The sequence below is a fragment of the Lucilia cuprina genome, chromosome 6 (genome assembly GCF_022045245.1).
Source record: "Lucilia cuprina isolate Lc7/37 chromosome 6, ASM2204524v1, whole genome shotgun sequence".
In the NCBI taxonomy this organism is placed as follows: Eukaryota; Metazoa; Arthropoda; class Insecta; order Diptera; family Calliphoridae; genus Lucilia; species Lucilia cuprina.
This window is the reverse complement of record NC_060954.1, coordinates 5043636-5056231: the sequence shown is the minus strand read 5'-3', so window position 1 is coordinate 5056231 and position 12596 is coordinate 5043636. Positions and strand designations below refer to the sequence as shown.

The 12596-nt window shown below is 26.5% G+C and overlaps 1 protein-coding gene across 1 annotated transcript in view; it reads right to left on the bottom strand.

Annotated features, from left to right (window-relative positions):
* Window positions 1–12596, bottom strand: part of LOC124421034 (probable basic-leucine zipper transcription factor H) — a 20869-nt gene that overhangs the window by 7720 nt on the left and 553 nt on the right. The window lies entirely within an intron of this gene.

Genomic DNA, 12596 nt, shown 5'->3' with positions numbered 1-12596 from the left:
CTAGTCTATAGTCTAGTCTATAGTCCAGTCTATAGTCTAGTCTATAGTCTAGTCTATAGTCTAATCTATAGTCTAGTCTATAGTCTAGTCTATAGTCTAGTCTATAGTTTGGTCTAAGTCTAGTCTTTCATCTAGTCTTTCGTCTAGTCTATAGTCTGGTCTATAGTCTATTCTATAGTCTAGTCTATAGTCTAGTTTATAGTCTAGTCTATAGTCTAGTCTATAGTCTTTAATCTAGTCTATAGTCTACAGTTTGGTCTAAGTCTAGTCTTTCGTCTAGTCTTTCGTCTAGTCTATAGTCTGGTCTATAGTCTAGTCTGTAGTCTATGCTATAGTCTAGTCTAAGTCTAGACTTTTGTCTAGTCTATTGTTTAGTCTATTGGTTAGTCTTGCCTGTAGTCTAGTCTATCTATAGTCTAGTCTTTTTTTAGTATATAGTCTAGTCTTTTCTATAGTCTAGTCTATAGACTACAGCCTATATACTATAGTGTAGTCTATGTGAAGACTATATTAGCCTATATATTAGACTAAAGACTTAACTTAAGAAAACCGTTTGTTTACTTATATTTTTCACTGTTTGTATGTGCATACAAACGTCTTTACTTTTGTATATTTATGTTGGAGTATGTGAAAATCGCCTTGTCTAAAAACACCATAAAAATATTGTGAAGATAATGCTAAGCTGCTGTTGTTGGCTGTTGATGGTGTTGCTATTGCATGAGATTTTTTTGTTTCAACTCTTTGTAAGCCCGATGATGATAATAATGATGATCTTGTTGTGTTATTGCCTTAAAAAACAAAAACTTACAAGTTTCGTTATTATATTGTTAAGATTTAACCATTTATTATTTTCTGTTTAAAGAATATCTCAACTCATTCATATACCTCACATATGTTTTTAGACGATTTTTACATCAATGTGTGAGTTTTAATGCAGTGTTATGAAAATAAAAACACATTTCTTTGAAAATTAAAGGTTTTTCTTACATTTCAAATATTTCGTGCTTTTTTATGAGTAATTTATGATTTTAATCATATGTTAGACAAAATACCAAATAAGACAAAAATACCAAACATAAAAAGCTTTAAGACCGAATATATAGTTTTATTACTGCTTCAAAAATAATTTTGTAATGATTCATGACGGTAGAAAGACAACAATTTTGTCAGGGCATATCTAGCTAGCTAAGGATTTTCATAAAACCAATTATTATTAGTTCATTTGCCGCTTTAACTCTTAAAATCATTATCATAAAAATACTTTCTTAATATTTTGTATATAAAAAGTCATATATATATAAAGTTATAGTATTTGTTCCTACATTTAATGTTTGTCGTTGTTTGTTTCTTAATAACATCAAATGGAATTTGTAAGTACATGTTCTAAAACTACTACTACTACTACTGCTTTCACATTAACATTAACACCAACAAATATGGCGAAATAACTGACTATAACATTTGGATTTAACCCACTACATTTACAGCAATATTTACCCAGTAGTGTTGGTGAGAGGTCACTCAAAAAATTTGTATTTGTTATAAAAAGAATAAAAAAACACAAAAATTTAGATAGTCATTAGAACTAAATTAAACTGAACTAGAACTGAACTAGAACTGAACTAGAACTGAACTAGAACTGAACTAGAACTGAACTAGAACTGAACTAGAACTGAACTAGAACTGAACTAGAACTGAACTAGAACTGAACTAGAACTGAACTAGAACTGAACTAGAACTGAACTAGAACTGAACTAGAACTGACAGATGAACTAGAACTGAAACTAGAACTGAACTAAACTAGAACTAGAACTGAACTAGAACTGAACTAGAACTGAACTAGAACTGAACTAGAACTGAACTAGAACTGAACTAGAACTGAACTAGAACTGAACTAGAACTGAACTAGAACTGAACTAGAACTGAACTAGAACTGAACTAGAACTGAACTAGAACTGAACTAGAACTGAACTAGAACTGAACTAGAACTGAACTAGAACTGAACTAGAACTGAACTAGAACTGAACTAGAACTGAACTAGAACTGAACTAGAACTGAACTAGAACTGAACTAGAACTGAACTAGAACTGAACTAGAACTGAACTAGAACTGAACTAGAACTGAACTAGAACTGAACTAGAACTGAACTAGAACTGAACTATAACTGAACTAGAACTGAACTAAAACTGAACTAGAACTGAACTAGAACTGAACTAGAACTGAACTAGAACTGAACTATAACTGAACTAGAACTGAACTAGAACTGAACTAGAACTGAACTAGAACTGAACTAGAACTGAACTAGAACTGAACTAGAACTGAACTAGAACTGAACTAGAACTGAACTAGAACTGAACTAGAACTGAACTAGAACTGAACTAGAACTGAACTAGAACTGAACTAGAACTGAACTAGAACTGAACTAGAACTGAACTAGAACTGAACTAGAACCGAACTAGAACTGAACTAGAACTGAACTAGAACTGAACTAGAACTGAACTAGAACTGAACTAGAACTGAACTAGAACTGAACTAGAACTGAACTAGAACTGAACTAGAACTGAACTAGAACTGAACTAGAACTGAACTAGAACTGAACTAGAACTAAACTAGAACTGAACGTGAACTTAACTAGGACTGAACTAGAACTGAACTAGAACAAAACTAAGATGCCAATAAAAGTTCTGTTGGGTTAATGTATGAGTTTATTACTGCTTCATGTAATGCTAGATAGATGATTATCCTTAATAGTCTGGATTTTGTATTCTCTACTTAAAATGAGTGGTGATAGTTCAGTTTCTTATTGCGAAATGGTTATTCTTCTTTTGCTAGTAGTATTAACTAGTCATACTCATCTCTGTTACATTGTCGAAACAAAAGTGTTGTTTAGTTTGACACTAAAATGTCATAGTTAAAGATAATGATATGAAACATTCATACGTTTTTAATAAGGATATAAGGAACTTAACAAATTTTGTTTTTAGAATTTCTTGTGGTTGTAAAAACTAAGCTACACTATAGTAATAAAATAATATGAAAAAGTAAATATGTAATGATTAGCGTTAAAGAATGAAAGGGAAATGACAAAAATGGAAAAAAAAAGTTTTAATATTAAGTTCTATTGCTAATTTTTCTCGAAAGATATAACTGATTAAATATAAGTATTTTTTGTGGAATATCATACATAATTAGCAGTTCTATATTAACGTTTTATGTTTAATTTTAAAGTTATACTTTTAAATGTTGAGAATTTATATTTGTTATATATCGAATTCCTTATTAGTACTCAATTACTTATTTTAGCTTAACTTTTAACTAAACTTGTTTTAGTTTAAATATAACAAATAGTTTAAGCAAAAATTTTAAATTGTAGTTAAATGTCAATTAAGTTTAAATTTCGTTGTTTAGTTTATTCGCAAACAATTCACAGCGACATATTTAACAACAAAATACCTTTGACTTTTTCAAAGTTTTTTTAGTGAAAATTTTTTTAATGGTTTTTTTTAAGATTACCAGCATACACTAACTAAATAAGTAACGAACTAACTAGTTACATATCTAGTTAGTTAAACGGCTATTTTCTTAAATACTGATGGCGGCTGTGGTGGTGGCGTTGGTGATGTCGGTGTTATTGTTATTTGTTACTCTATATTGCATGTTGTTGCTAATTACTGTGTAAAATTTGCAACAATAACAAACAAAAAAAAAAATAAAATAAAAATTACAAAAATTTGTAAATTGAACTAAGGAGTTAGTCTAAAGATTTTTTTTTCAATTAAAAAAGTTAAAACAAACTTTGCAGAAAAGAGTCTTATAAAACATTGTCTGCAGCATATAATGTTTAGTAGAGGAAACGGTAGCTAAAACTACAACAAAAACTCTTAACTGTTAGAGAAAAAAAAATATTTAAACAAGAGCCAATTTTCGGTATCCCAAGACAATTTAAGATAGGTTTTTTTTTGGGGAACAAAAATCCAGTAACAGTAGTACAGGATTAAAAAATTTCCAAGGCAAAAAATTTTCATTGAAAAATCATTATAACTGAACTAGAACTGAACTAGAACTGAACAAGAACTGAACTAGAACTGAACTAGAACTGAACTAGAACTGAACTAGAACTGAACTAGAACTGAACTTGAACTGAACTAGAACTGAACTAGAACTGAACTAGAACTGAACTAGAACTGAACTAGAACTGAACTAGAACTGAACTAGAACTGAACTAGAACTGAACTAGAACTGAACTAGAACTGAACTAGAACTGAACTAGAACTGAACTAGAACTGAACTAGAACTGAACTAGAACTGAACTAGAACTGAACTAGAACTGAACTAGAACTGAACTAGAACTGAACTAGAACGGAACTAGAACTGAACTAGAACTGAACTAGAATTGAACTAGTACTGAACTAGAACTGAACTAGAACTGAACTAGAACTGAACTAGAACTGAACTAGAACTGAACTAGAACTGAACTAGAACTGAACTAGAACTGAACTAGAACTGAACTAGAACTGAACTAGAACTGAACTAGAACTGAACTAGAACTGAACTAGAACTGAACTAGAACTGAACTAGAACTGAACTAGAACTGAACTAGAACAGAACTAGAACTGAACTAGAACTGAACTAGAACTGAACTAGAACTGAACTAGAACTGAACTGGAACTGAACTAGATCTGAACTAGAACTGAACTAGAACTGAACTAGAACTGAACTAGAACTGAACTAGAACTGAACTAGAACTGAACAAGAACTGAACTAGAACTGAACTAGAACTGAACTAGAACTGAACTAGAACTGAACTAGAACTGAACTAGAACTGAACTAGAACTGAACTAGAACTGAACTAGAACTGAACTAGAACTGAACTAGAACTGAACTAGAACTGAACTAGAACTGAACTAGAACTGAACTAGAACTGAACTAGAACTGAACTAGAACTGAACTAGAACTAGAACTGAACTAGAACTGAACTAGAACTGAACTAGAACTGAACTAGAACTGAACTAGAACTAGAACTGAACTAGAACTGAACTAGAACTAGAACTGAACTAGAACTGAACTAGAACTGAACTAGAACTGAACTAGAACTGAACTAGAACTGAACTAGAACTGAACTAGAACTGAACTAGAACTGAACTAGAACTGAACTAGAACTGAACTAGAACTGAACTAGAACTGAACTAGAACTGAACTAGAACTGAACTAGAACTGAACTAGAACTGAACTAGAACTGAACTAGAACTGAACTAGAACTGAACTAGAACTGAACTAGAAACTGAACTAGAACTGAACTAGAACTGAACTAGAACTGAACTAGAACTGAACTAGAACTGAACTAGAACTGAACTAGAACTGAACTAGAACTGAACTAGAACTGAACTAGAACTGAACTAGAACTGAACTAGAACTGAACTAGAACTGAACTAGAACTGAACTAGAACTGAACTAGAACTGAACTAGAACTGAACTAGAACTGAACTAGAACTGAACTAGAACTGAACTAGAACTGAACTAGAACTGAACAAGAACTGAACTAGAACTGAACTAGAACTGAACTAAAACTAAACTAGAACTGGAACTGAACTAGAACTGTATTAGAACTGTACTAGAACTGTACTAGAACTGAACTAGAACTGGAACTGAACTATAACTAAACTAGAACTGAACTAGTACCCACTTTTCATTACAAGGAAGATTTTCCTTTCTTCTTACCCACTGCCTTGTCATGACTAAGTAAGTGTCACCTTTTTTAGGTGTATATGTATGTCTAGGTTTTAGTTAGACTTTACAGCAACAATAGAGTTTAAAATTAGTTAAAATAGTTGTAGGTACAAATTTTTAATTAAATGGTATTTTAAACTAACAACCAGACACAACATCTAATGCAAACACTATTATTTAAAAAAATTATGCAAACAAAAAATTTCAATAGTGATCGTTAGAGAAAAAACCAAAAAACGTTATTTGCACTCCAGACAAGAAAAGAGTGGAAATGCGTGTTGTACTTGACACTTTTTGCTATTATAGTAAATAAAAGAAGAAAGCTGGACTTGATGGCAAATGACTCTAAAGTGGAAATGGGCTATAGAAAACGCTAAAATAGACAAGTGTCAACCTTTGACGTTTAAAAGCTAACCACTAGAAAAAGAAAGCTGAAGAAAGAAATATGTTATTAATAATAGATAAAAACTTAAATGTGATACATCCTAAAAATCTATTAAATAAAATTGATTGATAATTTTGTTTCTCTAACAAAAAGACAAACATGATTTAGCATTAATTACACTTTCAGTTTTCAAAAGATATTTTTTTTTATTAGTTTTTTTTAAGTCTTATCAATTCATATTTAATTTTTCAAACATTTCTTCTTCTAATAAAGCCATTAACTATTGTCTTCAAGTTTTTGTGTTTTTCGTAGCAGAAGGTGTTTTTGTGTATGCGGGTACAATTGATAAGAAGCTGTAAAAGTGAAATTTAAATTTTATTTTTTCTTTTTAATAGCTTTTGAAAAATCTTTATTATTATCAGAAATTATTATAATTTTTTTCATATTTTCACTTTCCTTAAGTGGACAACAAAAAAATAACCCAAAAACTATAACAATAAATTTGAGTATTAAGTGAAAATTATAATAAGTTTTTGTTTAAGAAAAAAAAATACATTAGTATAGGGAAAATATGAATTTAATAGAGACATAAGAAAATTTAAAAATACATTAACACGCATTTTAGTAATATAGTTTTATCATTTATATTTTACTTAAAAATAAACGCTAATTATGTGTGAATAGAAATTTCTAACGAACATTTAAAAATTTTTTCCCAAAATTAAAATTTTGTAAACTATACCGAACCAGAACTACAAGAGATCTAAAACAGAACCAGAACTAGAAGAGAACCAGAAAAAAAACTAGAATAGAACTAGAACAGAACTAGAACAGAACTAGAACAGAACTAGAACAGAACTAGAACAGAACTAGAACAGAACTAGAACAGAACTAGAACAGAACAGAACTAGAACAGAACTAGAACAGAACTAGAACAGAACTAGAACAGAACTAGAACAGAACTAGAACAGAACTAGAACAGAACTAGAACAGAACTAGAACAGAACTAGAACAGAACTAGAACAGAACTACAACAGAACTTCAACAGAACTACAACAGAACTACAACAGAACTAGAACAGAACTAGAACAGAACTAAACCTCAACTAGAATTAAGCTAACATTGATTTATTAGTGTCCAAATGCCTAAATGTCTCGTGTGGTCTGTGTTTTATTTAATCAAATCACTTTTGCCATTTACTCTTCTGATAGCTTGTCCCTTTAGTAGACCTTTAAATGAGTTCATTAACGCCTGTTAAGTCTGTTTGTCTTGCTTTTTAACTATTCTTTCTTTTAAGCAATTATGAGTTTTTATTTGCAAAATTTCATTTTCTACAAACTCTGACGTATAAACTTTTTATAGATTTTTTTTTTGTTTATTCTCCTTAAATATTTCCACAAAATCTTTGCACACAGACGTCACTTTAGATAAGATTAGCAACAGAGAGAGAAAAAAAGTCATAAAAATAAATTTTAAACAAAAAAATCTTTTTTATCTAACCGAAAAAATTGTGTTGTTTTCTAAAGAGTTTTTATTTAAGATAATTTGCTTTTTTTTTAATAGAGAAACTGTGTGTAGGCGGAAATAGTTGCTAGCTAGACAAATTATTAGAATATGATGGTATTAAGTGTAATAAACTTAATGTCAACAGCAAAAAATTGAAAATCGATTTATTTTAATTGTTTTGTTTGTTTAGAATGTATGAAAATTTTTAAGACTTTGTTTGATTTTTTTTTGTTTTTTTTTTGCTGTTGTTCGAAGCAATACTAATTTGTTTACATGAATACTGAGCCGTTAATGTAATTATATTGCTTAAGTTTTTTCATAAGAGTTTATTTATTTTTTATTTTTTTTTTTAATTTTAAAAGTAAACAAAATGTTGTGTAGTTTTCTCGAGCATTTAATATAAAGTGTGAAATTTCATTTAACAGCTGTAAACTTTGAAATGTTTTTAGTAAACAAGTGAACAACTTTAAATATAGATTTTTTTTTAAATTTTCCTGTTTTAGTTTAATTTAATGATTCATTAAATTTTCTTTTCAATATTTGTTTAACAAAAGTTTTTTATTTTACTTTTTGTTATGCCTAATTTTAGCCAAAAAATTTTATTTATTTATAGGCAACATGTGTTAATTTTTTTTGTTTTCTTTTAACTTTAAATATTTATGTTTATAAATTTTTTATTTAGATTTGCATGTTGTAACCAAATGTTGCAAAAGTTTGTTTTCTTACTTTACTATTGTTTTATGGTGTTGTAGCTATAGTTTTAGTTAGGGTTTTTTTTTTTAACCACGAGTTTTATTATTTTAGGCTGTACAGTTTTTAAAGTTAAAGTTTGTTTGTTGTTTTATTAGTTTTTTTCTTTTTTTGACCAACTAGAAAACTTGGTTTATAAATTTGTTTATTTTATATTGTTTTATGTGATTTTTTTGTGCAAAACTCTTAAAATAATATTAAAGGGTTTTGTTGAAATGTTTATAAACTTTAGAAAATTTAAGAAAGTTTTATTATTTTAAAAATAAAATAAAAAAAATTCTGTTTTTAAGCAATTTTTCTTAAAAATTTATTTTATTTAGTTTTTATTTGTTAAAATTTCATTTATTTTGTTAATATTGTTATATTACTTAAACAATTTTCTTAAAGTACATATTCTTAGCTTTTCAAATCTGTTTAAATTTTTAAAATTGCTTCAAAAATAGCCAAGTTACAAAGAATTTTATAAAATAACTCCATAAATAATATCAATCATACGCATTGTAGTTCTTAAATAAGCATAAAACTTTAGATTTGTTACAAATTTCATCTAAATTTTCTTAAAGTTTAATTTCCAAGCTTTTCAAATCCGTTTAAATTTTTAAAATCCCTACAAAAATAGCCAAGTTATAAGGAATTTTGTAAAATAACTTCATAATTAATATCAATCATACGCACTGTGGTTCTAATTAAAGCATAAAAGTTTAGATTTGTAAAACTTTTCATTAAACCACAAGAGTGTTTTAAAAAATTTGTTAAAAACACTAAGAACATGTTAAGCTTTAAAAATTGTTAACAAATAATGTTGTGGCCAAAGCACAGTGGGCCGAAAAATTCAATTTTGTTAACAAATTGTTTTCATATTTTTACAAAAAGTAAAAAAGTAAAAATTTTCAAAAAAAAAAGGAAACTAAATTATTTGGGCAATAAAATTAAATTTTGGAATATTTTTAAACCGATTATTCGAATATTTTTTAAACGGTTATTCGAATAATCGTTTAAAAATACTAATTTCTAATAGAGATTATGATAAAATTAAGGTTTTTATTAAAGAGAATTGATTTTCGCGGAAGTAAAATAAAAATTACGAATATTTGTTATTCGATTATTCGAATAATTTTATTCGGTTATTCGAAAATTCTTTTAATACTTATTAATTTTGAAATAGCAATGCAATAAAAATTTATTTTTTTAATATTTATATTTGTTTTATGAATATTTTTTTTTTACAAAAATAATCGAATAATTTTAATCGGTTAACCGAATAATCGATTATTCGTACAATTTTTTAATATAAATTATCATAAAATCAAGTTTTGGTTAAAGAAAATTGCTTATCAAGTTAATAAAATTTTAGTTACGAATATTTTTTATTCGATTATTCGAATAATATTATTCGGTTATTCGAATATTCTTTTAATACTTATTAATTTTTAATTAGCACTGCAATAACATTTACTTTTAAAATATTTATTTTTGTTTTATGAATATTTTTTTTACAAAAATAATCGAATAATTTTAATCGGTTAAACGAATAATCGATTATTCGTACAATTTTTTAATATAAATTATCATAAAATCAAGTTTTGGTTAAAGAAAATTGCTTATTGAAGAAATATAATTTCATTTACGTGTATATTTTTATTCGATTATTCGAATAATATTATTCGGTTATTCGAATAATCGATTGTTCGTTAAGATTTTTTTTAGTTTTTTTAAATTAAAAATTTAATTTAAGTTAAATAGTTTTTTTCATTTCAAATTTTTATTTTTATAATCGATTTATTCCAATATTTTTCTTAAATTTTTAAATTTATTTGTTTTTTTTTTATTGTTTTATGTTTTTCTTTAAAATTTGTTTAAACTTTTCTTTTTCCTTAATAAGAATATAATGTGTCAGCTTTCATTTTCCGTTTAAACTTTTAAAATCCCTTTTTAAATAGCAAAGTTATGAGCAAATTTGTGAAAATAGATCCAATTAATAACAATCATACGCACTGTAGGTTAAATGTATAAATTTTTAAATAACTTTTGAAATAGTAATGCTATTGTTATGAAATTTGGTATGTTGTTAGACAATATATAAAACTTTAATTAGCCAACAAAATTATGGTACTAAATGGCCATACAGTGGGCCTAAAAAGAAAAAAATTTTAAAGCAAAAGTATTAATTGTTATTTCGGCATAATTTAAGGGCAATTGTGTTAATTTTTATATAACTTTTAAAGCTTTAATGCTTTTGCGCTGAAATTTGTTAAGTTAATAGAAAACATATAGAGCTTTAATTAATCAATAAAATTATGATACTAGATGGACCTACAGTGGGCCTAAAAAGGAATATTTTAAAATATTTTTTTGTAGCAAAAGTATAAATATTTATTTTAGCATAACTTTTGAAGTAATAATGCTAAAGCGTTGAAATTCAGCACATTGATAGAATACATGTTAAGCTTTTGACAACTTAAAAAAAATATACCTCTAGCTAACATACAGTGGGTCTAAGAGAGAAATTTACGAACATTTTTTTTTCAAATTTGTTTAAAAATCTGTTTTGTAATTTACTGCTGTTATTTCTAGTATTTTATTACAAATTTTTTTTGTGTTTATTAGTGTTTTGTTAATGTTTTGTAAATTTGTTTATTTTTAATTTTGTTTTTTTTTTCTCGTATTAAAATTCCAAATTTTATTGTTGATTTTATAAATATTACAAACAAATTTTCGATTTGAGATTAACAACAGGCAACAGATGTTTTTAATTACATTTCTTAATTAAGAGCAAATAAAATTAAATGTTTATTTAAAAAAGAAATTAAAAATGAAACGACCAACAGTTTGTAATTAAAGAAAAAATTTACAAATTTTTTTTATAATTAAGGGAAATAAATAAAGATATTTTTAACTATTTCTAAGCTTATTTTTGCTTAATCATGTTAAAAAGTTTATAGCCTATTTTAAGGCTTTTTCTAACAAAAGTGTATTTTTTGTGTTCTTTTATTAAAATTTCTTTTATTTTCTTCTCTACTTATTAGTTACAATGTTAATGTCAATTAAATTATATTTTCTTTTAATTCTTGTTTTAAAAATTATTTGTTTAAAAAAACGTTTTACTTTTTTCTTTTTACTTTATTTTAATTAATTTTTAATTAAAGTTTATTTCGTTTTTTTTTCTTCTCTTATTTTTACACATTTTTCTTTATCTTGTTCTCTATTATTCAGTTTTTTTTTTCATTAAACAAGTGTTAATTGAAAATAATTGTTACATATAATAGGCGGCACAGTAAACTCATCATTTAAACAGATTATTTTGTAATTGTATTATATATATAAGTATGCAATGTATGCTGACAGTTTATATGGAGGAAAAAAAATAAGCGGTTGTCATTAAAGTATAAAGAAAATTATTTAATATTGTTTATATTGTGGTAATAAAAGTATTTTTTTAAACAATAAATGTTTGTTTAAAATACATTCTCTAATAATTTAATATGTTTACTTTCAGCAAAAGTTTAAATATTTAAAAATGCTTGAAAATTACCAAAGTTATAAGGAATTTTATGAAAATACTCATAATTAATATCAATCATACGCACCCGGCTTCTAATATAAAAATAAATTGGAAATCTATAGTTTTCAAACTAAACGTGCCCTCTTTTTTCTAATCAGCAATTAAAGTCTAATATATTTTACAATTATCTCTCAAAAATCTTAAGTGGAATTTCCTTCTTCTACTGATTTGATATAATTTTTTAAACAAATGTTTTGATTTATTTTACCAAATATTAGCATTACTTAAGATTATTTTTTTTAGAAAAAATAAACCTGTTCACTTGTTTTTTTTTCTATATTTACTCACGTGAATTGTTTGTTTTTCTTATCTTGCTTTCTCAAAATAAAAATGTATTTATAAAATTCAGCTATTTGCTTAATCTATAAATGATAAATATAGTTTAAAGTAAATTAGAAATTTTTATAAAAGTTTTGCGTGTTTTAAAAGTAACAAACAAAATGATTTTTAAATAAAACATGACGATGCATATTGATTATGTTGCGTAAACGTTTAAATTTGTTCTTAGAATAAACAAACTAGTTCTCTTTTAGTTCTGTTCTAGTTGTGTTCTAGTTGTGTTCTAGTTCTGTTCTAGTTATGTTCTAGTTCTGTTCTAGTTATGTTCTAGTTCTGTTCTAGTTCTGTTCTAGTTCTGTTCTAGTTCTGTTCTAGTTCTGTTCTAGT